Raw genomic sequence first — 27,491 nt, 5'->3', positions numbered from 1 at the left:
GCGAGGTGGAGTAGCCATTTTACACACCTGAGCAATGTTCAGCAGCCTGCTGACACTCACTTCCCTCCTCTCCCTACTGTGCAATTTGTTTTCACAGTTAATTACAAAGACAGATCAACATAAACCTGCAGAAATCAGGCAGCACCTTAACTATTTTTGGAATAAAAAGCACAGGACAGAAAGTGATCTCCTTTGATGCGTAGAGAAGATAGCCAAAATAAATGATCTTTTATTCTCCTCCATAATTTCTTTCCCTTTTGTTTTCATTTAACATCTTTCATCGTTTTAAAACAAGACCCGCTCTCATGAATTCTCTCCTAATTAGGTGTTCTAATTAAAATGAACCACACTCCATAAATTCACTTTGGTTTTGAAAGCTGGGTTTGAATCTGGAGGGCAAATAACTCTGATCTTAAAGTCGAAAGAAAATAAACAAAACGCCCCACATTCAACTGATTCAACCAAGTTTAAAAAAACAAATCCACCGCAAGACCTGGAGGGTAAATAGGAACATTCGCCCCCACTTACGTTGCCAGGATGACACCGGCAGGCAACATCACCTCTTCCCAAGCCCATACATCAGCTGGGATAATGGCAGGGTCTGTCCTAATACAAATATTTACTCTGATTTCTAGTTATGTAAATACCTGGAAGGCAAGGTGATGTTTATGGTTCACTAGCATCCATTTAACCAGTGTCCTGCTCGCCCTGCCTAGCACTTCTGTAGTACTGTACCGTAAATCCTCACATGCCCGTATAATTTGGGTATCAAGTTGAAGATCAAGCAGAGGGCACAATAAAGCAAAATTCTTCTTCATTGAATTTGTAGTTGCACAGACTTCTGCCCTGAGGTTAGAAGTATGGGCTCCAACAAGAATAAAGTCCCTGCAGCCACCAGCCACAGCTGTGCCTCTTATTGGGATAAAACGCCCCATCTCCTTCCCAAGAGACTGGAAGGCTGAGTTTAGCGCTGTGTACTTTTCCCACTGATTATTAACCAGGAGCCTTACACAGCCATGCGGTATGATAGTGCTAAGTATCAAACATGCAAACTCAAGACCACGTCTATTGTACACATGAAATGTTCAATAAGAAGAATTCAAAGAGAACCCACAACAAACTTTGGCCTCCACCTCACCTCCCAGTAAAGCCTCTAAAGCAGACTGGTGCCACCTCCATGGTATAAAGGAGACTTCACAGCAACAATTTTGTTTAGAAGATTCCTCTGCTGCTGCCGCTATGAGGACACAGCTCCACTGGCCTTGCACCCATGGGCCAGCCCCTGGTGCTCCCGTCCTGAAACACATCCCCAGTTACGTCAGGAGACGATGGGTGGCCAGAGATCAGCACCTCGCCAAAAGGCATTGCCTGGAAGACAAACTCTGCAAGAACACACTTCCCTCGCTCACTTCCAATTAGTTTCCTGGAAAGAAAAAGGATCAAACAGGCCAGTTTCTGACATATGAGCAGACCTGTGCATGACTGACAATATCCCAACAGCACGCAGTGGTGCGGACTCGCTCCTCTGCCCTCAAGTGTGATCCTTCCCTGTTTGCCAATGCTCCTCTACAAGTTCTGTGGAAATTTAGCATCACACACAGGCAAAGCTTCTCTCTCCAGTGTTTTTTTTTTTTAATTCCACCATCCAATTGGTTTGAGGACTTGTCCTCACAGGGACTTAATCATTAGGAAAGAAGACGTTCGGTGAGTATTGTAACACACGATCTATATCTTTGTAGGAGAAGGGTGCATTTTCTCATAGCTCAAAAAAATTGATTTTGGTTGCATAGGCTTTAGAGAAAAAAATTCTGCAACCAAGCCTTATTTTCATCCCAAACAGTGTTTCTTTTACCCTAACCCCAGAACATTATAGACACGTAACCTAAACACCACCAAGGGCACCGATGGTGAGGTAGGTACTTGGTGGCAAACAAGCACTAGTAATTTCTGCTTCCAATACAAATGTTGTTATGAATCCTGCACCAATTCGACGCTTCACCACAGCTTCACCAGCAGATTAAAATGGCTTTTGAGGGAAAAAAGCCTTACTTTAATCACAGATTTTCAAGATGACAGCTACACGGCAAAAATGAAACACATTCATGAAGCCCCACAGGAAAGATCAATGGTTTTAGGTTTCAGAGAGATTAGACTGTATATTTTTAAGTTCTGCAATATGAATTTGGTTTAGACAAAAAGAAGTGAGGGAGAAGCGTAATCTATAACACTTGTTCTTTCTGAGTTTAAAAGCCATTTATTATTTTGGAGATGCTTCTGCAGCACAATTCTCAAGTGACCAAGAATGTAATTTTTACGGCAGAATTAACCATTACAAGCAAAAAGCCAAGCTCCTGGCACCCTGAGAACTGGAACAATCTGATACTGGAAAGGAGCTGGTATCTTCCACTTCATTCCCACAACGGGCTTTGCCACCAGCAGTAAACGGCCACCATGAGCTCTAACGTGACTCACAAAGGCTCTCCACAAACAACCCTGGAGAACTCGGCTCCTTACAGCATGTAGCCCTTGATCTCTGCTACAGACTTGGAGAGGCCACGTCCCACTGGCACAGATCACTTCTCATCATGGGGTGCAATCAGGTGCCACAGCCCATCAGCTAAAACAAGGCTGAGATTCCCCTGCAGACCCGAGATGTTACATAAAGATATCCCCTAAAACTGGAGACTTTGTCGTCTTCTGAGCTTCTCCAATCTGAAGAATATATTGGCCCTGGGAGCCACTATTTACTTAAAGAACAATGATTTCAGAGAAACACACCTCGCTGCACTTCACATGTGCTGCATGCCTTCACCCTCTGTCCCCCTGGCTACACTGCCCGTGACCTTCCAGTGTTACTACAGAGCTTTTCTCCACACTACCCAGCTTGATCCAACACCATGGGAAGCTAAAGAGACGAGAGCACAACATCGTCAATGCTTTTCTGTTTGCAGATCTCCATGCATCTTCCTGGTGGAAACGCAACCCCACAGTATCAACATCAGCTTCCTGAAAACATGCTGGGTTTTCTTAGCCTGACTACTCCTGCAGACCCTTTGGGGTAATCCTCTAATCTCCAGGTCCTCAGAGCCACTGGGGCAGAAGAGACACAAAGATGGAGAAGGTGGAAAAGGAAGGTGCGAGGAAAACAAATAAGAACTTGGAAGAGAAGACGACAGAACATAACCACAAATATGCAAATGAAGAAGGAAGGATTGAGTCCCTGCCACATGAGCATCAGCAAAACATGTTTGCATTCCTCTGATACCTCCTGCCACTCAACAGCTGACAGGCCAAGCTTAAAAGGTACTGCAGAAGGTTGATGCTGGAGGTATCTGCAACTTCTTGCCTTCTAATATTCCTGCCAGGTGCGGGTTTTGTTTCTGTTAACACGCCACAGCAGGGATGCACAATTATAGGCAAGTTCTCAAAAATACCAGGAGATGAGTTTTTCCACTTAGCAATTGTACAGGCTCCATTTTTTCATCCAATGGCACAGAATGTAACTCCTGGTCGAAATCCATCGATTAAGGATTGTGGGGAATGGGCTGTCTCTCCCATCCTATTTACTCACCTGATGGGGAAAGAAAGAGCTCGGACACAGACACAGAATCAATGCTCTGTCGCTGTGAAGAAATTAGTCCCAACAGCACAGACATCCCAGTCCCAGTCCATCCCCTCAACTCTTTGGTGTCTGCAACTGATAACACACATCTGAACACCAAATGAGCATTAAATCAGAAAGGAGCTCAGTTTCTACAGCACCCCAAGCCCTGATAACCCCCATGACTTTCAGCAGGGCACCCTCGCAGAGTGGCAGGGCACAGAGCTACACCAATCCCACCAATTCATCCTTCATCATGCTGCTCGTGGGAGATTCACAGGAGCAAAGAGGCAAGTGCTAAGGAAAGCATATGGCCAGGTTCTCCCATCCCTGAGTCTCCCAAGATGCCAGGCAAGCAGGGAAATCAAAACAGATCATCTTGCAACACAGAGTCATGATTGCAAGAGCGAGGCTCAGCAGGGAACCCAAAGACCAATACCAAAAGGCAGAGAGATAGAAGGACAAACACTAATAGCCCATTCCCAAACAGAACAAGTTATTTAAGGAAATCCAGGAGGAGCTTTTTAACAAAAGAGTCAAAGAGAAGCCTTAGGAAATGTGGTCAGGAAAGGCAAAGGAGGACAGTTCTCTGAAGACTGAGTGTTCCTCTCCTTCTAAAGCCTTCAGTGGGGCAGAGCATCTTCCCTCTGCCTGCACTGCTGCAGCAGCAAGAAAAGGAGCACAGATCTGCATCGGTCACCCCACAGCCAGCTCTCCCAGGGAAGCAAGCTCCAGGACACCCTCCTCGGCACAGCAGGGACCTGTCCTGATGGACAAAATGGAGAAGGGCTTATTTGTTTTAGCTGCTGTGAAATGTCTGGATGCCAAAGCTGTTTGAAGAAAGGATGTGTCTCAGCTGGCTATTCAGTCAGCAAGGGTGAAACATCAGCTCTGCTTGGCCTCTTATCAGGTTTGATGCCCAGGCATCATCTAATTGTCACTCCAGTTTACGAGCTGATGATCTGTGTTAAGATAAGACTGGATTAATTTTTGGCAGCATGTCCAGAGCAGACAGGAGGCACAGACCTGAAGAAAACTAATTCAATCACCTGCCCTGTCTGAAGTGCCCTCCTGCCCACGGGCAGCAGCAGGTCTAGAGAAAGATAGAGGCCAAGGATCGTTAGGGATCCCAGTGGGTGATTCAACCCCAAAGATCACAAAAGCCAGACCACTTTGGAATAAATGTACTTGTTTAAAGTGCCAGTTGACTTCACAAGCTGATCTCCTTCCAAAGCAATCAAGGCTACTTGAGCACACTGTTCATCTGACCCTGGGGCCAACACCATGGTGAATGGTGGTTCCTTCCCACAGCAAGTAGACTTCTCACCCTACCTAGAAACATCCCTCCCACCCTCTAAATCACTAATTCCTACTGATGAATCACGAAATGGAGTTGAGATGGGTCCTTGAACCCTTGTGGGTCATTCAGATAGAAAAAGTCTTCCACAATCAACCACCTTGAGCCACTTTGGTTGGGATCCATCTTGTGTCACTCCAGACTCAAGTAAAGCCCTCTGTCCCAACAGCTCATCCACCCTCCCTCTCCAGTCAGAGCACCCCCAAAGTGCCCATGTCCTTCCTCAGCAAAGGGAACCAAGACAGAGACAAGTCTCCAGCCAGGTCTCACCTGAGACACACCACGAACCCACCATGGACATCCCCACGCACCTCCCACCCACTCCCATCACGCTGCCAATCTACTCCACACCAGCACACTGTGGGGCTCCCCAGCTCATAGCCACCCCACAAAACAGCAAGGGGGCACGACCTGCAGCTCCTTTCCCTAAGAAAACACGCTGAACTGTTGCAGCGGGTAAGGTCACAACCAAGAGAAGCATCTGCTGTCACTGCATTTGGAAACAGCAAAGCCATCAGAGTTCAAATTTAGAAATCAAGCAAATCAGACCACTGCATATCTGGTTTGGCTGAAATTAGACTTAAAAAAAACACCAAACACACACACAAACCTGTGACTGTACAGTGCCCCAGCACCCCCACTCCATCCCAAACTTAGCAGGCATTTTTCTACGTTACAATTTCCAAAGGCAGCTAATTAACCAAGACTCAGCAAACTCAGGTTAAAAAAAGCAGGCGATCCAGCTCCGTCAGGGAGGCAGATGGCACCGGCGCGTTTCAGACGCTGCAGGCTGCATCAGCAGTTTCTCCAGCCCATGGTGTCTGAGCAGGGGAGGGCTGCAGATTGGAGGCAGCACGGCAGCCCGTCTGCCAACGGGCCACGAACAGGTGACTCATCGCTGTGAAGAATTCTTCCCTGGCTCACGCCGCACAGCCTGGAAAGGCATCAGGTTCATTTATTAACTTGTTAGAAGTTTTCGCCCACCATGGGTTGGCCCTCACACAGCGGTCCCAGCCTCACAGGGACACAAGCTCATTACAGCCACAGTCTGGTGTTTCTTGGGGTGTCCAGAGCCCAGCATTTCACCACCCAGATCTGCTTCCCACCTCACCCACCGGGATGCAGGAAAAAGCCCTGTGGCTGCCACCAAGGATGAGATTCCCATGTGCCATGGGAAAACCTGTGCTGAATGTGAGAAGCAGCGAGATTGGTGCCTGTGCAGCCCAGCTGACTCTTCAAAATATATCAAAACTCCTTATGCCAGGAGGAACCCAGCCAGGTAGGCACAATTTCATTAAAATGACATCAGCTCACAAGGCAGGAGTCGGAGGTCCCTCTGGACACGCTGCCCAGTGGCTCAGATGTTGAACAGAGACTAGCAGAGGTCAAACTTGCTTGGCCTCCATCCACACATGCTCCTGCTTTCTTTCCTGCTGGCGTTAAGCAGATCTTCACTCCAGACAGCCTCGCATGTGCTTTTCCCGGTGCCCTGAGCTCTCACCAGCACCATAAGCCATCAGGAGCAGCATATGCTATTTGCAGTGTCCCTCTCAATCCTGTCCCACTCCCTCAGGACTTCGAGGCATCTCCCAGATGAGAAGGAACAGCTGCAAGGAACCACAGCGCATTGCTCTCCGTGCTGCAGGGGATGTTTTACACACACAGGGAATCCCAGCAAAAGCTCTCTTGGACCAGCTGTGGAAGGAAAAGCCACGTTGTGGAGAGGGGACTCTGTATTTGCAAAAGAGCACTCAGCCTTTGTACCTGAGCAAACCAGAGCCTACAAGACACACTTTGGTTTTTCAGACTGTCAATTAAAAATTTGCAGGTTCTCCCGCTGTCCACAGATACCATTGCTAAAACCCAAACCATCCACAGGCTTGTTGCCTGGCTCCGGGTCAGTTGTAGATCAGGGGCTGCACAGAGACATCCATCAGGAGAACCCATGTCACGTTCCCAAAGCATCTATCTGGAGCAATGAGGAGCAAGTGATCGGTTTCAGCTACAGCAAAACCACAGAAGTCCAAGTTCTCCAGATGCCACCACGGCCCAGATCCACTGCAGCAAATGCTCTCCCCACAGTTCTCCAGCCCACTTTGTACTAGGAATGCAGGCAAAGAATTGCAACCCAGGGAATTTGGGTGGCTGAGGGTGCTCCCATTCCCTTGACCAGGATGCAGGATGTATCTGCAGACATATCCCCAGCCCTGTGCAAGGTGAGGACACCCTGAGCGGTGGGATAACCTACCTGCTGTGCTTCCCAGCGCAGGGGACAACTTCCAGCTGAGATGGCAAGGGGACCCGTGCCCAGCACATCTGACCAAGTCCTGACTTCGCAGGCTGACAGGCTCTGGCCTCCTTATCTATAAGCTTCAAAAAGGTCCAAAAGATAACAAGGGACCAGCTGCCCTCTAAGCAGTATTAAAGCCTCTTCAAAACATCCGGCTGGTGCTGAGGGACTGATCGATGACAATCGATTCCTGCCCATCAGCATGATTTTGCAAGTGCCTGGTGCTCTCCTGAATGGGGCCATTAGCACCTACAATCTCAAATCAACAGCCCGTAATGAAGGGATTTTACCTATGTTAATAGCAGGGTGGATGATAAACAGCAATTTACTATCAATGTCCATCATGGTGAGGGAACCTCCATCTTGCCTCTGCAGAAGAGAGAAAAGACAGGCAGAGATGATGTTGGTACCCTGGGAGGCTGGTGATTTAGAGGGACAGGGAAGGAGCAGGCGCTGGGGTAGCACAGTTCCCCAGGAACGGCTCCCTGACACAGCCCTTTGACGCCCACAAAATTTGAGCAACAACAACAGGAGTCTCCCCCAATTGCACCATCTCCCTCCCTAGCAGATATTCTGGTGCCCAGTAGAAGGGTTGGGTTCACAATGATGCCATGTTCCCCAGGAGATCTACCAGGGGTGGGCTCCTCTCCCCTCCCGAGGCCACGCAGGCAGCAAGAGTTAACGTCACGGCTGGTTCCAGCTCCCTCTTCGTGGGTTTAATACGCCTAGAGCTGTCGCAAGGGTGTTAAACTCCCACTCTTCCAGTTCAAAGGCAGCTTTGTAGAGCTGAGCAGTCTTAAAATGCACAGCTTTTCAGAAGTGTGACCTTTTCACAAGGTTTCCAATCCAGTAAAGATTTGTTTCCTCCCTCTTCAAGCACGTAACTAATGGTAGTCATGAAACACCTCCCCCAACGGCAGCAGGCAGGCGGGCCAGGCTCCCCACCGGCCTGGAAATGTCATGACCGGTTCCCTTTGGTTATCACGACGGTGTTTCTGCAAAGGCTCAAGGACACGGAAAGTCACTGCACCATCATCAGGTCTTTACACACCTGGTCTTGCAGGCAGCTGCCCACCGCCTGCACCCCCTTGCCCTCTCCCCAGCATGGGGACCACTCTCCACATAGCCTTGCCAAAACTGAAGCTGTCCCTAAGCTTTATTGGTGCTACACTACAACCAAGGACCTCATTTCAAGTTGCACCCTTCTTCCAGGATGCCCAAGACATGACTAAAACAACGAACCCCATGACAGGAGGAAGGTGGTCTGTAGAGACATCCACACAGTCCCTACAGCTCAGGAGATATATGTTACCTTGAAATACCTGGGATTAGTACTTTAAGGCGGCAGGTCACATGCTCCTTAGGGCAGTAGTTAAGTGTCCCACAGAATGTCAGGGATTGGAAGGGACCTGGAAAGCTCATCCAGTGCAATCCCCCCATGGAGCAGGAACACCCAGATGAGGTTACACAGGAAGGTGTCCAGGCGGGTTGGAATGTCTGCACAGAAGGAGACTCCACAACCCCCCTGGGCAGCCTGGGCCAGGCTCTGCCACCCTCACCAGGAACAAGTTTCTTCTCAAATTTAAGTGGAATCTCTTGTGTTCCAGTTTGAACCCATTACCCCTTGTCCTACCATTGGTTGTCACCGAGAAGAGCCTGGCTCCATCCTCCTGACACTCACCCTTTATATATCTGTAAACATTAATGAGTCCCCCCTCAGTCTCCTCTTGTCCAGCTCCAGAGCCCCAGCTCCCTCAGCCTTTCCTCACACGGGAGATGCTCCACTCCCTTCAGCATCTTGGTGGCTGCGCTGGACTCTCTCCAGCAGTTCCCTGTCCTGCTGGAACTGAGGGGCCACAACTGGACACAATATTCCAGATGTGTCGTAGGAACTGGCCTCAAATCCATGACCAGAATTGAAGTCCAGCACAGTTATGCTGCTGAGAGTCACCAGAACTGACATGCCCAGTATTTCTGAGCTAACCAACCACCATCCCCAAAATGTACAAACTTCTAATCCAACAACACCGCTGACGTCTGCAAGGAACACATTATGTTTGTGCTGACAAAGTTTCTCCAAAAACAGGGCACAACATCACACAGACCAAGCTTCAAGTTTGGGTTAGGAGCTTCCCAGAAAAAATATGGGCCAACCAAGGGGGAACTCCAGCCTTTGACCAGACCCATAAACCTGCCACGCAGCTCCAAAGCAAGCCTTGGCTAACCTGTATTTAGGCATTTTCCCTACCAATTGTGTATTTACCGCATGGGTTTGTTTGGATATGTTTTGCTCACGACTTGCTCTTTGGAGCAACTCCAAATCTGCCTCCCTCTTAAGTTGTGCTACAATATAGTCATTCAAACTGATTGCAAACATCAGAAGCGAGGGTTGATTTCTGTATGCGCACTAATTCTAGACTAGGTCACCAAACTATTTTCATAGTTATGTCAGCACTGTCTAGACAAACCATTAAAAACAGGATGCAACGATCATCAGAAATGCAACATCAAGTTTGTGCCCAGAGATACTGTGGGAGCCACAAGGAAAGAAGCAGCCGCCAAATCGGCCCCGTTCACATAAGTTGGCCAGAGCTGGCTCAGTTGTCCATTTTTTCTTTAAGTGGAACTTTACCAAAGCTCACCAGAAAAATTTATATTTAACTGCAATTTAAAATGAATAAGCTGACATCAACAAACATGGAGAACAGCAGGATCTTTTGAAGGACTCTCAATGCAGTCACAAACCCATCCAAATCTGTGCTACCAGACACCCACACCTCGCCGCCAGCACCAGACCCTTGCTAAGAGGCAAACCAGCACATCACCACCTCCACAGCACCACGCAGAGCACCCGGTGGCACCAGTCCCAGCACGCACACGTGGACACAGCCCCGGGCGCTCACCCTCGCCAACCTCCACAGCCTCCCACCAAAACCTCACACCAAACCCACGGCCTCCGCACCCACGGGAGCTTCTTCCCAGCATCGCGCACCAGGAAGGCGGTTTCCTGTTCCTTGCTTGGCAGGGAACTCTTCCAAACTCCAAGAACACGAACCGTACTCTTGGCAGAAAGGGATGCGCCTATAAAAATCACCACTCTTGTCAAAACAGAAAAATAACGCGGGAGCCGATCTGTTCACATTAATCCGCTGCAGTCAATGAGGAGACAATTTCCCTGGAGAAAGTCATACATTAAAAGAAAAGAGGCAAAAAAAGGGAAAATAACAAGGGAAGAAAAAAGATTAATGTGACTTTGAAATATCACAAGCACTGTTTATCTTCCTCCTGCCACCACGGGTTTCTCATCTTTATTTTTAATACAAAGAGCCTTAAAATTCCCTGTGAATACAGTCCTGCCTCGGATGTGCAAACATAGGTGCATTGCATTAGAGCAAAAACATAAATATAGTACCGCCCGCTCTCAGTATACAACCTTAGCATTTTTAATTAATTCAATTAAAGAATCCTGTGATTGCTTTTCACTGGCATAACGTTCTAATGACACTCAGAGTAGATGGAGCTTCTCGGAGCTCCCACTTAGGCCGGCAACTGGGTGACACGCAAAGCTCAGTCCTCAGTACTTCTGTGCCTGCGTTAAAGCTGAATTCAAAATATTCCGCCCTGATAGAGATTTAGGAAGAGATACAGAGCTCAGGCTGTGTAAGGGTCATGACCAGAAATTCAAGTACATGTTCCATTTCCATGGCAGGACTAAAAGATTTTGCCGGTTAAAAAATAAAAATAAATAAGGTTCAATCTATGTAATATGAAGAAGACAGACACACTTAAAACTGAGGTGAATTGTGTGAACTCAGCCTTTTGCAATCCTGAAACAAATGAGCTCACCACACCGTTTATATTCTCATTTTCCTTTTACACATATCCCATAGATCATAAATATACATTAATAACTGTAACAGTCAAAGTTTACATTCAGCTGTAACATTTAGGATCAATACTCTTCAAATGACCTTTAATAGTAATGAGCTGCCATAACACTGTCTTGAGGACATTAAATTTTTATTAGAAATACTTTATTACAAATGTTCAAACCTGTCTCCGTGCACTTGTGCACCCATACAAATATTCTCCTGCTACTATATTTTTGCTTAACAGAAAAAAAGCAGGTCTTCCAAGGTTGTCAGAAAAATGCGTAGTATGGAGGCTTTAGATATTTCACATTTTCAGATGTGGGAGGGTTGTTTTCGTGTTGTTTTTTAATCAGAACCCATGCGCCAGGGGCTGGAAAACCATCCACTTTTCAAAGTGATAAATAGGGATTGTTCCCACGTGGCTTGAACAGGATGGACCGAGCTCCCAATTACCATAAGCCCTCAATTCGAGGGGGCGGAGGAGGTGGGAGAAGCTGATGCCCTGCGGAGGGGTGACCCGGGGCAGCATCACCTCCTGCCCCATCACAACAGCTCCTGCTCATACAGCTCCGACCACTGAAAAGTGAAAAATGGGGGGGAAAGTAACAACAACAACAAAAGGAAAACCACCAAGTCAAGATTCAGCCTCTCACCATTGCTTTTTTTTAATGACTAGTCAAGTTCAAAGTCAGATCATGTCCATGTCTCACTGCCTATTTCAATAATTAAAAATAATTCACAGGGTGGGGGGCTTGTAGCAATTAATTTCTTCACTTGCAGGTCCTGGACTCCCAACTACAGAGAAATCTGATTTTAGCAGAACAATGAAACCGAGCAGATGGAGGTGAAGTCAAACAAAGGAAACACAGGGGGAAAAAAAAGACAAATATTTCTCTGCCTTGTTATTAAATGCCACCTCTAAGAGTTGCAAATTAAACACATGCAAGGCAGCACGGTATACTGCAGTTAATATCCTTTGAAGAGCCTGCCTTGGCTCAACACAGACCCCAGGTTGCTACAAGGAGCCCAGCACAAGCACCTTCCCGCGTTTCAGTCTGAGCTTCTGGGAACGTTTCCTAAGAGTCAAGATTCCCAGTTTCGCCTCTCTCGTTCGTTCAGATCTAGAGCTTAGTTTCTAAAAAAGGATTTTGCGATTTCCAAATTGCTTTTTGATCGCAACATTGATCAAATTGGAGGGGGAACCCCTGTGAAAGCAGAAAACCTGATCAATCAATATTTGCACTCCTTAACCCCACGATTTCTAGGGAGACGGTCTGAAATCACAACAAAGACCTCTCCAGATCCTTTGGAGAGATGCTCCATTCTGGTGGCACTCCAGGCAGCACTCTCCTCCCCTCTCTCAGCAGAAGGCAAAACGCATCCCCCCACCTTCCCAAACCCCGTATCTGGGTCAGGGCCATGGCAGCCCCTCGCCACAACCCCCATTTCTCCGTCGGCTCATTAGAAAGGCTCCGGCGCATCATCTCTGCGGGCTTGCGGAGGGCTGATGCGCAACGGGTAATTCCCACTGCTTAATGACCTGAGACCAGCCGAGGCGGAGGCAAATGGGAGAGGGAATCTTCTCATTTGTTACCCATCCCCACATCCCGATAAAAAGAATGATTACACTTTTAAGTTCAAACAATTCCCTGCAGTTGTAGCCATGTCATATCTAGATTGTCTAATTTACATGCATATTCATAATCTCTGTGTATTTAATTAAATTCTTCAATCCCTGGAGTGTCTTTCCTAAACAATAGTAATTTATCTTGCACAGATAAGGGTGCCCTCGATTTATTCCACTCTGTAGCTAAAAGCATTTCCTTCTGATCAAGGCTAGGAAGCAAACTCGAACAGAGGGAATCTTAAATATATTTAAATTGCAAGATTAGGCAGCTTCACTTTCTTTCTCTCTCACCCCAAGTTACCCTTTTAAATAATAAACACTTTCTCCTGAGCTCCAAGGAAAACCTTTCACCCAACCTCCTGATAACAGCTGCATGCTCCAAATGCAAAAACCCTGCCCAAAACGCACGTCGCAAAGAGATCTCGCAGACTTCAGTGCCACGAGCTACCAAGCAGCAGAGGTTGCACCCAGCGTGGTCCATGGGGCATCCCCTGCGCACGTTTCACTGCTGGCTATGAACTCCTCCATTGCAACCCACAGCAATGGTAAAGTGGTAAAAAGTCATGGCCAGGAGGACAAAGAGCCCTTCGTATTTCCAGCAAATATCCCTACACTACGGGCTATTCCTCAATAGATAACCTCAGGCATCTCGGAGAGGGACAGAAAACACACCAGACCACCCTGAGATGAGACAGCCCTTCAGAGAGATGCCTCCTCCAGACCACTAACCCTGTTCAAATATTAGCATGGGGAATTTAACTCTGCCCACAATTAGAAAAGTGTTAAAATATTTAGCAAAGTCAAACTGCCTAGAAGATCACACTGGGGAAGAAGGAAAAGGGATTGGTGCTACATCCCGCTTCTTGATTACATAGTTCTCCCACCCCGTTTAATCTACAGCTCTTAATATCTTTGGTCCCCCCTCCCAAACCTCAGTCTACAGCTCAAGGATGGCATCAAAGTGGGGTGGAGAAGTGCTGGTTTCTCCAGAAGTCTCTTCGTCCCCACCAGCTCTGTGTCACTGCTGCCTCCCAGAGCGGTGCTGGCGGTCCCTGCCAGGGGACAGACACCCACCACCCACCCAGCAGGGATGCTACGCCCCAAAGGGACTGGGGGATAACCTGGGTGCTGCAGGATCTGTGAGACCAGGGCTGCCCTCGCAAGCCATCTCCTTCTGCATCCACATTGCAGCCAACGGCCAGTGCAGCCCTTTGGCTGGAGAAGCTGCTCGCAACCTGGGAAGCATCCCTCTGCTCCAGCCTCATTTCTTAATCTCCTCCCCAAGCATCTGCTGCTGACCACGAGGGAACCCAGACACTCTGTTCCCAACCAGCCCCTCCAAGCTTTTAGAGATGCTGTTACTATTTATGAAAATAGGGTCAGGATCCTGCTGTCAGCTTCTTCCTGAGCTGCAGCGTCAGCTATAGGAAAGCCCTCGGGAACGGGACTGCTGCGACTCAGTGATGGACGGGCTCCAAGTCACAGAAACTAACCCTGCTCTGGAGTAAAAGCAACCTCCTCCCACCTGGGTGTGCTGGCACCCACCTCCCCAGGCAACCCCACCTCCCAGTTTCACACACAGCCACATCCATCACATCCTCCTCCAAACCATCCCCGTGGCCACCAGACCCCTGCTTTGCACCACCACCACCGTATCGCGGCCATGGCTTAACAACTGCAGCCCTCCACAGCTGTGTCCAGCTGAAATAATGAAGAGTCCCTGCCCTTTACAGTTAGTTGCTATTTCCCTCGTTCAACAGTAGAAGCAGTGGACAAGGAGGGTGGTGGTCTCATTCAGCGTTGGAGCAGACCCAGCACCGTCCTGAAGGGGAAGATGCTGGTGCAGCCACACTGCCCCATAAATGCTGGGCTCAGCACCCGCAGAGCCCATGGGACAGCGAGGTGCTGTCTCCACCAGTAACGTGGACCTGCCCGCCAATAGATCCTGCCATTGCCAAATCCTCTTCCCCAGGAATTCGTAGCTGGATTCAGACATTCCCAGTCTGTGACTTATTTCAATGCTTTCGGCTCTCTGGAGTACAGGGACATCCTGTCTTAAACCTGCCGAGCCCCACGCCAAGAGGACATCTGCTGGGAAGGCGGCCCCTCCGGCTGACCCGGCCCTGGAGGGCTGCCTTCCCGTCTCTGCAACATCCCAAACATGCTCTTGCACCCACAAAGCAAAGCCAGTTCACAGCAGAGCCAGGAGCAAGGAAAGGCAAACCACAGCTTCCATTCCCACTTCAGAAGCTTTGCGAGATTTTTAGGCCTTGGAAACATTTTCTTCCTACTCAAGGCATTTTTAGGTTAATGGTTCATCAAACCTCACAGTCCAGGAAACCTTAGTGTGGCTGACCAGTGCGTGGGTATGGGGACGGGTGGGGGAAGATAGAAAACAAACCTCTTGGGCATCAGTCCTTCCCACAGCGCTTGAGCTGCAGGCTCTGGGCTGAGCTAGGAGCCACCAGAAACAAGCCAAAAACCAGGCAGGCAGGGGAAAATCTCACCACCCTTTGTGCCTCTTTTCGATACAGGGAAAGCCCATGGAAAGCACCACTCTACCATTCAGGATGCTCACCAAAACTGCATCCCCACGTGAGGAACAGCCGTGCTTGCTAAGCCCCTCTGCAAATCCCCAGAGGTGCTGGTGGCACCAGCAGTGCTGGGTGACAATGCTGTCAGCAGAGGGACACACGATGTCCAAACTCTCTGTCTGCCCCAGAGCAGATCTCCAGTGTAACACAACTCTGATTCCCTCTGCTGACTTCATTTGGTTTGGTCCTTTTTGTTCAAGCCTTATTTCACATGCAATACCCAACTGCAAAAGAACAAAGCATCGGTGTTTTTAGGAAGAGCCCTTGGTATCCAGAAGCTCATTCTTCTTGAAAAACTAGTGCTTTCAAGCAAAAACCCCAAATTTGGACAATTCCCATGAAGTCATTCCCCACACCACCTACCTTCTTTTCTATAGTGAAAGTTGAGGAGCGGAGCCATGGCAAGGAACATCTAATCATTCATCTTTATCCTGCCCAGTTTTTGTGAGTTTTTGTGATTTTCCAGGGCCTAGATAACAGCAAATTTTTATCACAACACACACAGAACAGCAACAGAGCAAAATTTCCCTCTGCCCCCTCTCCCAGCAAGAACAACACCAGTCAGAACACACTTCCAGTTGCCCCCGGGTGCCCCTCAGGGAGGGCAGCCCACCACGCATTACTGACAAATAACCTCCAGCTTAAGCAAGGCAATCTTTCCAACCACGTCACTGTGCTGAATCCTAGAGATAATGGATGTTTGCACTGTATGTTGCTGCAATTAAAGCAGAGAGTAATGCACCTGGAGATACCCGTTCTTTCAACACATCCCCAGCAATGTGGTGAGGAGGCCACCAGAAACCATGTTTTCCCAAATAACCAGTAATTCCACCCAGTACATCCCGCTTGCATGTGAACAGCCTGACCTTACCAATCACCTCCTCATCCTCCTCGGCCCTAAAGCGCAGAAAGCAAGGGCACATGCTGCTCTTCACCATCACCTGGTGAGCTGGTTGTCCTTGCACGGCAGAGGGCCATGGGCAGGTTTTAGCAGCGAGGTGCCATGTCCTGGCTCTGGAAGCAGCAACCTCGCGCACTCTTGAACCTCCAAAAAGTGTCTGCCAGCAAGCACACCTGATGGAGTGGGGTTAGCCAAATAACCTGAGTTTTATGTAGTGCAATGGGGTCTGTGGAGCTAAAGCAGACTGAGTCAAACTCAAGATCAGTAAGAGGTGGAGAGAACACTAACAAAGGGAGGCAACACACTTCCAGGCCACCTAGGAGGCTCTGGAAAAGAGCCACGGGACTAAGCTCCACTCTCCACCATTTCAGAAGGCACAGCTTAAAAGCATCCAAAATCCACTGCACGTTCTTGGTCACCCTCGCAAGCACCTGCTTTGCACCTGTTGGTGAGTAATATTTTCCACAGTGGAAAGCAATAGAAGCAGCACGCCAGAAGCCACCAAGCTCACCATCACTCTCGGTCACATGTTGGTCACAGCTCCTCTCCATCAAAACCTGCAGGAGCTTTTAAGGTCCAACCACATCATGAGCCAAAGGGGCAGAAGAGTCGCACTTCATCATCCCACTCACCACCTTTCCGAGCAGAAGGGATCTCCTCACTCTTTCCAGAATCTATCTCCTAATGCAACGGGTTGAGCAACACACCAGGAGCCACCACAAGGGGAGGTGGCTGGGACCACAGAGCTCTCTGTGTGCGCTAAAAGCACCTGTCAACAATGCCAGCTGACCCCAGAGACGGCCAACCTGCTGAGAGCCCCAGTCTCTCTGCCCAAGTCTTTGTAGAGCTCAGTCAACCTCAACAACTTCCCAACACACCCCAAAGACATTGCTGAACTAGAGTTTACAGATTGATCGTCCAACTTCCAGGCCAGATGCCCCTTATTTTGGCAAGTACACCAAATATGGCTAATCCATAGCTTATGGATCAAAAAAATGAAGGCTCAATGAGGACTCAAGAGGGAAAAGAGACTTCCCAACAGGAAAAAAAAAGACAACATAAGATTTATCTCGAACTGTAAATGACCCAGGGAACAAATTAAAAGAGAACACAAAATGCTCGCCCAGCTCCTTTTGCAATTCTTACAGCTGCTATTTTACAGTAAAGTTTCACCTACTTTGTATAATTAGATAAGTGTATACACACAGATTCATTTGAAAATTACCTGTACAGTTTTTAACCCCAAATAAAGTATTAACTGAAAAAAGCTGCAGAAAGAGCAACTACAGGAGAAGGAACAGCATCACCTCAGGCATAAAGGTCTCAGAGATGCTGCAGTGTAAACAGGCTCATTCAGGACCACAACACACTACAGCGAGGTCCAGGCAAAGCCCAGCACCTTTCCCAGAACAACCCCATCCTCATCCCGGACTGATCCCTCCTGCAAAACACAAACAGCCTTTTTGTCATTTTCTAGGAAAAGATGAAGCTTGCTTAGGGTTTCTTGATCCATAAAAGGGTTATTTCCCTAGAGATGGGAAACAGACAGATAGAAGGCCACTGATTACAGTGCCAAAAATCCAGAAGTCCAGATATAAGTACATACCTTAAGAAGCTCCAAGAGCAGCAGGTCCTGGACATGAACATGACCCAGATACCCAAGAGCCAGCAGACAACAGGAGTGGGAGAAGGGGGAGGGGAGACCAGTACATGGGCAAAGGGGATACCCTCAAGTTGCAATCACAGCCCCATAACTAACAGCTTCAGCATAAAGGAGATACCAAACACATTTAGGTCACGGTGCACCTCCTGAAACCCGAGAATCCATCCACCAAATGCCATCACACTTTGTAATGAGGCACTTAACACGTGCACAAGGAGGGAAGGAAATTGGCTTCATTTACATGGGAAGGACCAAACACCCCCTGCTTTACTAGGGGAGGAGAGAGCATCGCCACAGCACATTCCCCATAGGACCCATGCGGATCTGCCAGCGTCTCCACCAACCACGGGGACAATCAAGGCGATAAGCAATGCCAGACGTCCACTGGTCGAGCTAAGAGGATGAAGCATTTCTCTGGAAACAATCGGGTTGTCTAATAACAGGGCTGCAGCGGCTGCGTGAAAGGGAGGGAGGAGGAGCGGGCGGGGAGAAAGGGACTAGCTGGATATTTATCCCATCCTCATCTTTGTGTTATCAGTACCCCGGTATCAGCATTGTTCAAAATGGCTGCTTAGATGGTTGCCAGCAGCAACAACAGAATCGGTCCATCTGCTGGCATTCTCCCTAATCCATCTCAAACACTCGTCATCTTTTTAAATGCACACAGGGGAAAGAGGGGGGGGTGAAGTCCTCCTTGTACAAAGAAACAGAATCCTCCTATAACAGAGCCTTTTAACTAGATTTTATGCCACCCCTGTTTCCAGGACACACAGACAAAAGTTAATTTTATGATAAAAGAACCAGTGTAAGGTGCTTTTTTGTTATGAGATCAGAAAGCAAATGGAATTTGAATTGTCTGCAGTGGCATGTATCTGACAAAGATTAATTTAAACAGATATTGTCTCTGAAACCAAAGTCCATTGAACGGCTTCACAGCCTATCAACCATGCGAAAGCAGCTCCTTCAGCAGCACTGCTGACTCCACCACTTTCTTTAAAAATGGCTTAACCTATTTCTTGTAAGATAAAAGGTCATATATAGTTCTATTTTACAAACCCATAATAGCCAAAGCCACACCAAGAGAGAACAATCGGGAGAAAATAATAACGGGGGGGGATTTCCTCCCCCTTCACAGACAGATGCTCGACACTTGCTGGGTATTTTTCAAAGTGCGCCGGTAGCGAGCGGCTCCAGCGCCGCCGAAACGATTCAACATCCTTAGAATAGCATAAAAACCCCGGGGCTTCTGCAGGTCGCCGGTGCAGGACGGAGGAGCCCACCCCAGGACAGAGATGCTGCAGCAGGGCAGCTCCCCACAAACAGCGTGGGGAGGCGCGGGATGCTTCATCCGCAGGGAGATAAAGCCGTAAGGATGCGGGAGGAGCAGGCAGGACCCTGGGCCAAGCAGGAGGGGAGAAGCGCTGCTCCCCAGGCACTCGCTTGCCCCCCCTCCCCATCCCGTCCCCCCTCCAAACACTGGGGTATTATTTCTCCCTTTAATCACAAGAAACAGATCTGTGCATGCCACCGGCGGGCTGTGCGGATGGAGACAGCTGCTCAGACTTCAATGGGACACACACACAGTGAGGAGGGGGGGAAGCAGAAATCCAAATCCTGCAATTTCTTCCCTTTTTATTTCCAGTTTATACAGAGCACCGCAGGGAAAATGCTACCAGACAGTTTCAGAGCATTTGATACAGGAACGACCCAGCTTGGGGAAAAGAATGAAGGAGAAGCAAAATAAAAGATGACAGCCAAAAGCACTTTTAATATAGTTTCAGTACTTTCAAGAGAAAGCTTCTGTACACAAAGCAGCCAACGAACTGTTACCAAAATAAACACAACTGGCTTTAAAAAAAATTTTAAAATGTTCTGATGATAAAGAAAATCAAAAGAGATGAGAACTAGCGAGTAAGACAGAAAATACATTTATTTTTCATCCTCCAGACACACTTCTTTTAATTTGGCATCCAAAGCCGCTGTAGTTCATTAATGCAAATTTTATTTATCTCGGGCTCCCATTTGTTGCTCTGCCACCCCTCTGACAGGGCGCTCGTCTTCATCAAGGCAGCCGCACAGCCACAGCCAGGGCACAGCACGTGGCGCCTCCTGCCATCACCGCTTTAAAAAACCCCACATAACACCAATAACGAGTAATGGCTATTATTGGCATCCCGACCGGTCACCCACATGCCGGCATCAGCTGAAGGATGGGGGCCAGGGCTACTGGACGGCCTGTCCTGACCTTGTTGAAGTCCCAGACACCGAGTCCCCGGCGTTCCCACGGGGAATCCCTCCCCGCCGGCAGCTGCGGGACACGGGCACCGTCTCCAGGTGCAAGGACAGCAGCCAGGCAGATACCACGCTGCACCCCGCTGAGCGAACCTCAATGACGATTAGCAGCCCCCGGTCAAACGAGCTGGGTGGTGGAGGTGCAGACAGCTCATTACGGGCATCCGGCGATAAGCGGGGTGTCGCAAAGGGGACGCAGACCCCCCCTTCTCCCATCTGAACCCAGGGGCAACGGCAGCAGGACACTGGCAGATGACAAGCTGGCCAGCGTAACCGCATGCAACCATTCCGAGCTGGCATCCCAGCAGATCTGCCTCCTAAGCACATTTGTGGCTTTGTTTTTAATGATGTGAGAAACGCCAAAATAAAAAATCCCTGGCAACGCGCACCTAGAATGTGACAAGTAAAAAGCCCAGGATTTTATTAATTTGTGCATTACTTCAAATGTACCACTTTACAAGGACTAACCCCAATCCTGCGCAAAATCCTAAGCAGTAAGCTTGAGACAAAAAAGCAAATGCTCTTAAAACACGGTGCTAGAAAATCCATTTGGAGAGAAATGTGGTGGTGTTATGCACAGGTGAATCCCTGGCATTGAATCAAACACACCCGCCACACCAACCGGGTGGAGTTTATTCATATTTAAACATCAGGATTAAATGCCTTTGAAAAAAATGGCATTTCTGCTCCTGGGATATTTCATTGTAAAACCATGAAGATGCTTTCCCCCAGCATCCCCCAAGAAGTGGTTTTGCGGGACCCCTGTCTCTCCGTGAGATGTTAGCATGCCCCTTCCAAGCCCTGTTGCAAACAAGAAGTCAGGGGCCAAGTCTGTACGTCAGCCCCTACCCTTGTGAAAGCCAGGTCGGAAATTAAGCGGGTCTCAGTCCTGCTCTTCCAAGGCTGCAGGAGAGCATCATCAGGGCTTCGGTAGCTTTGCCAAGGGACAGGGAGAGCTCCCCACCACCACTGCGTGTCCTGGCTCCAGAACTGGCTCCATCTAAAAGGTAGACTTGTCCCACAGCAGTTATTAACATAGCCAAGGTTTGGTGTCTTTGGGTTTTTGTTTTCATTGGAAAACAGATCGATTTCTATTGATGCTGATGCCGGAGAAAGTCAAGACTCAGCAGATGCAGGAACCAGTTATTCAGAGGAGCCGCTTTCCTCCCCTCCTCTCATCCCCAGAAGACGAGGAATATGACAACCCCGTGACATAACCTCCTCAAGACAGCATCAAGTGTAAGGTAAGACATACTAGAAATTCATTTTAATACCCTGAAGACAGCTATTTCACGCTTCCAGCTCCTTCCGAAATGAAGTCGAAATAAAGCCAAAATAAAACCCTGCTAAACAAAGCCAGGAGAGAACCCCAGCACCATCCTTCCCAGGTCCCCAGCAAACCTTACCACAGCCCAACCAGCAAAAGCAAGCAGTGTGAAGAGATGGGGAGCAAAGGCTCCTTCCCCACCACCTTGCCCAGGACCTTACACAAGGTCTGCTCCCTTGAGAAGGCAAAGAGCTGCTGCTTTTCCCAAAATTCCCGCATAGCTCCTCACCTGCACAACCCACTCCATCCTCAAGGGAAAACTCACACGCTACTAAGCCCAAACCAACTGTGCTACCTAAATGCAAAACCCCTACAAATCAAGCATGAGCACAATGTTGGCCATGCCGTTCACCCACCCTGCGCTAACCCCAAACAGGAGCAGGTCTCCTGATGGGAAAGGGGAGCAGGATGTAACCCCAAAGGCACCAAAGACTCAGTGCCTGCCCCATGGTCCATCTCCAAGGCCAGGCTCACGCATACACCAAGGAAATACACAAACCCATGAACTCTCTCTTCCAGCCTCATGCTACCAAGATTGCTTTTTCTAATATATATATATATATATTTCCAAATAAAATTAAAAGCTGACACACCACAAGATATGATTGACAGCTGAATGTGACTTTACAGAGCTATTGGACAGACGAGCTCATTTAAGTTTTCCAAAAGTCCTATCTGAGGTTAGAGGGACTAATCATAAAGCATCTAACATCAAAGGGAGCATCGAATAACAGCAAAGCACATTCCCTCGCACAAAGCTCCAGAAACAAAGCACACAGACACATGTGGTTTATGTTACTGCCGTTTTAGCACAGTTAAATACTTCCTAAAGATTCCCTCTAGATGTGGGCAACATTAAGATCTGCTGTAAATGGCTCAGGTTGGAGGCAAAGAATGCCAGTGTCTCACCTGGGCTAAGCTTCCTAAGAACACAAGCAAGCCGAGAACAAACTCCTAGCGCCCAGGACTTGTCACACTTCCTGAAAGACACTTCAAACCTATTTATTCTTGAAGCCAAAACTCAATATTTAATTTCTTATGCTTTATTCTTCAGGTCTCCAGCCTCTTCAAGCATCACTTTGCCTCAAGCAATTAACCACCCAGTTAAAAAGACATCCCAGCTTCAGAAGGTCTGTTTATACTCTTTAAAAAAAAGACTCAAAGGCTAATAAATAAATCTGCTAAAAAAATAAAGAAAGTTATAATTCCAGCTGTCAAAGTTTTCCCAGCATGACCAGCAAGAAACTCTGGTGGTTTCCATCATCTCCAACCCCAGTTTCTGTAATACAGTCCAGAACATGCTCAAGAAATATCTCACCTATGAGAGTGCAGCAACAAACAGTTTTAATGCCTAATAATCCTTCCTTTCAACTATATACGTTCAGAAAAAAATAATTAGAAATGTTAAGGGCTTAATGTATATTTAAAATGTTCAACAGTTTCCATCATGATAGGGCTAATGAACCTCCGCCAGCCCGTTTATGTGGTTTAAAGTATTTTAATATTCATGGCAGGATAAAGTAATCTACCCCTAAAGAAAAATAGAGTGAAAATTAATTAGCAAATTGGAAACATGTTGTACAACAACAACCCCACCCAAAAACTAAGAGGATACAGGAAACCATGAACTCCTTTGGCAGCGCCCTGACAGGGGACACCAGGGTTCAACATGAAAAAACATACGTCTCATGACCTATGGTGTTCCTTCCAAACCTGCTCCCACTGGATACAGCCTTAAACCCAGACCCAGGAGGTGACTGATCTTTACACAAAACAAAAGCAGCCACAACCAGCCCTGGAGAGGCCCATCAAAGTGTTTTCCCCAAAATAAACAGCTCTATAATGCAGCGCAGCATCTAGAGTTTTAAAACCAACTGGATACAAATTCAGCCTCTGCCCCATACCACGTCACGGGGGAATGCTCACCTAAAAGGGAGCGCTTTTCAGAAACAAAAGAAAGTCAAAAACCTAAAAGTAGTTTTAGGAAAAAAAAATACTTTCTACCACATTAAAGAGCACAGGAACCCATCGGTATTTTTACCTCTGAAGCTGCATTTCAACAGGCATCATAAACACACACCAACAGGAGCTGAAAACCACAGCGTAACAAAAAGCTTCCAAATCACAACTCCTCCAATTAAAGCGCCAAAGGCATTTACAGGTATTATTTACAGGTATCAGGTCTAGCTTAACCTCTGCCCAGGCGCAAGGCTGCTGAAGCAGGGTCAGAAAATCCCCCGCCCCTGGACATCCAGCTTAACCATGGGACGGTCCCCAGGATCGCCTGCAAAGCATCAGATAAAATAGTCCAGATTAATTGCAGGCTTGAAAAAAACAGGCTCCCTGCAAGTGTTTACAAAGCCAGCGCGTTTTAAATCCCTGCTTCATTGTTACTCTAACAGCAAAAGTAAATTCTGCCTATGTACTTATGGCTGGACCGCATACCTCCCCATCAGGGCACAAAGGCTTATCTGTGGGTAAGGAGCCACAGGCTGCACACACCGTATAGGTTCCTAAGTGGTTGGTTACAACACAAAGAACAACACAAAGCTCGATGCTTTGGCGGGGGGAAAAAGGGAGAATTCCCACCTAAAATTGCCATGGACACTCGCCCACCCATCGACAGCCGCGACGACTCAAGGGCAAACCATATTATACCGCGCTGGGGAGCGAAGGCGAGAAACATGGATTTGTTCTGCCGGATCACAGCCTACTGTCAAAATCCACCAAAGGTCTTTTCTCTCTCCAAAAACCCAAGAGATAATGGTGTAAAAACTTCTGTTCATAAATATTTATGCGAGTGAACTTGTTAAAAATTAACCGCCGTCATTAAAGGTTTTGTATCCTTTAGGATTCCCGGCATGCAGTGCAGTTGCATGCTTTATATTAAGCCTGGCATTTCTGCATTCCTTTCCTGCATGCTTTTGTCATTTGTCTAAAAATTAAAAGAAAAAAAAAACCCACACACCACACACACACAAAGACAGGATCTGTACACATAATAATAAAGCAGTTTTTAAGAAGACAAAGATGCCTGTGTTCAACATCCAAGATCTTTCTTTGAGCAGAAAAAAAAAAAAAAAAAATCAATTTAATGACTCCAGTGAGATCAGGGTTTAAGCCTCATTTAAGTTTTACTAAGCATGAAGGAATTATTGGTTGATAATGTGGCATATATGGGGTTTTTTTTACTTGCCCGCTGTATAAAAAGCTGGGGAGCTCAAGAGCTGAAGCCTGAAGCACTCTGTCCCCACGAGTACAACCCTCACCCTTCCACACCACCTTCTATCTCCAGAAGGCCATTCCTCTTGGATTTTGGCTTTCGGTTTTTCAAAGAGATTTTTCCAACCACAGGGAGAAGGAATTTTACATCTGTACAACTCCTATTTTCTCGCAGGTCTGACTCAGAGACGCGGCTGCACCAACATCTGATCTTTATTAACAGTAAATCTCAACTGTGCAAACTTCAGGTCACGACGCCGGGAGCTGGCGGTGTCCTTTAAAGAGATCTTTAGAGGGGAACAGCGGATTAGATTTAGCGCTGGTGAGCATCAACTAAGCCAGGGTTGGGGGTTGAGTTTTTTCCAGTTAAGCCAACAACAAAGTGCCCATCTTAACTGCAAACACGCACACACAGCCACAAAGCGTTGGTGTCGCCGGTGGCGGGAGCTCTTCCACCTCACCTTCCAGCAGCATCCGCAGGATGGATGTGGAAAGTTGGCAGAGGACATCTCAGCTATGCCTCCCGTCTGCCCCGGATAAACACGCAGCCCTTCACAGCCTTTTGTTTGACGTAAATCTTCCTCCTCTGGCTCAGCGCTGCGAGGGGCTGCTGTGACAGGGCTGCTCCGGGGACAGACACAGAGGTGTCTGACCCCACGTCACCCACCCGCAGAGGAGCCACACTACAGCCGAGACCCAAACCCCCCGCCCCGAAGGCAAACTCCCACGGCGAGCATCCCGCACACCCCTTCTGAGCTGCAGAAATGCGATAAATCACCCACCGACTTTGCGGCGAGCGCTTCCAGAACATGCTGCTTCATCTAAAAAGCTGGCGGTTCGGAGGACAATGGGCGTGAGCTCCGATTTCAAAGCTGGGGAGATGGTTTAGACTCGTCAGGGGATATGAAACGCAAGAGCCGCGACCATCCTCCCTGTCCTCCGCCTCGCCCAAAGCAGCAGCGGGAAGCGCAGGGAGCGCGTGATGCTGGATGCCAGCGCTGGACGTCGCTTTGGGATGGGACCGCTCTGCGCATCCCGCACGCCCCCGACCCCAGCGCTCACCCAGATCCTTCACAGCACTGGCTAAAACCTCATCAGAGCCACATCTCAGAGATAAATAAATTAACAAAACTCATTAAAAAATAAAATTCCTTTGTACAGAACCAGCCCTGGTTTTAGGCAACCGTTACCTCCGTCTCCCACTCCCACACCAGCCGCCCACTGCATCCACACCTCGGTGGGCAGGTCAGTGAAGCACTGCCCACAGTAAGCTATTATTTCCCCCCTCCTCCTAATTTTAAAGTTCCTATGGAGCTACTCCCTCTCCTTCTAAAAAAAATATTTGGTTTTAAGTTTCAAAGTATTTTAAACAGACTTAAAATAATTAATCTTCTTAACGCAGCCCTTAGAAAACATTAATTCACCAAAAAAAAAAAAAAGGGTATAATCGTATGCTCAGAAAAAAAACCTTTTGTGCTTCAGGAATTTTCACTGCGTATCCTCAGAGGTGGAAGGAGAATTCTTCTGCTGTCTCCTATTTTCACGTCTCAAATGGAAAATGTTTTGATAATGCTCTTCTGAATGTAAACTGTACCAAATGGGATTTTTTTTAAAGCTGTTTCTTCCCCAAAAGGAAGGAGGGCTCTTTAAATAAACACGGCTGAACTCACCCTTTCTTACAACAAAAACCACCCTCCCTTCACTCATTCACGCCATACCCTGGCACAAAATGAATTTACATTTTGCATTTGCAAAACAAATTCCAGCCTAATGTCATTTTAATGGCAACGCGCATTTCAATCACTTCCAATAACAACCAGGAGCGGATTATTTTATGTAAAACACCACAATTTGCGTCTCTTTAAATATATACAGATATAAGGTGGCTTTTGGATGGGGACAAGTACTGGAAGGATAGGGGAAGAGGAACAACATTTCCTCTCCGCCAGTGCACACAAAAGCCACCTGTCCATGGAGAGAAAACACGATGCCATTATTCCCACCACCATTCCCACGGCCCCTTCATCACCAAACAGGAGGGAGAAGGCCGTGCATCCGTCCCCAAAAAGCACATCGCACCGGGCTGCCGGTGGTACCCACCAGCCCACCCAACTTGTCACCCCAAACCTCCCCTTCATTTTCCACCCACCAGTCCCACTAAGGGAGCCCACGCAGGGGGCTGGGAAGGGAAAAGCAGAGAGTAGATGCCCCTTCATAGCTTTCCCTAAGGGGGAAGAGACCCTGTTGGAGAAGACAAAGGCAAACGCTCAGAGCTGCTAGAGAGATGCATTATGTTTATAAACCCATCTCCCGGTGGAAGGGCCAGGACACCCGTGGGAGCATGGGTGTGGGTGCTCAGGGGTGAGAGGGACTCACACTGCGGGGCGGGGGGGCGAAGTGGGGGAGGCCGGCAGGGCTGCGTGCTCTCCATACAAATCCCCGACGGGCGCTTTAGGGGCGGGCTGGCTTTATTTTCCCACTCGGGCTGGAGGGACGGCGTCCACGCTGCGGGCTGCTGCCGGTGACAACTGGGCACACACACCTCACCGAAGCAGGGGGGCACCCCCAGCCCGCCCACCCCCCAAACCCATAGCCAGCATCTTCCCAGAGGGACACAAGGCGATCCTTGCCCCCGGGGCAGGATTTTCCTGTCAAACCACAACCGCGCCAGACAAAAGGCTGAAGTGTTCGGAGCGGATGGGGCGGGGGGGGGACGACACAGAAGCCCCCGGGGCCCCGTCGCGG

The 27,491-nt window shown here is 48.2% G+C and overlaps 1 protein-coding gene across 1 annotated transcript in view; it reads right to left on the bottom strand.

Moving 5' to 3' along the window:
* The window catches only part of ZSWIM5 (zinc finger SWIM-type containing 5), a 97,017-nt gene that overhangs the window by 68,833 nt on the left and 693 nt on the right, over window positions 1–27,491 (bottom strand). The window lies entirely within an intron of this gene.

This window comes from Columba livia, chromosome 8, assembly GCF_036013475.1.
Source record: "Columba livia isolate bColLiv1 breed racing homer chromosome 8, bColLiv1.pat.W.v2, whole genome shotgun sequence".
NCBI lineage: Eukaryota > Metazoa > Chordata > Aves > Columbiformes > Columbidae > Columba > Columba livia.
The sequence above is the reverse complement of the archived record's forward strand: the minus strand, read 5'-3'. Positions and strand labels throughout refer to the sequence as shown.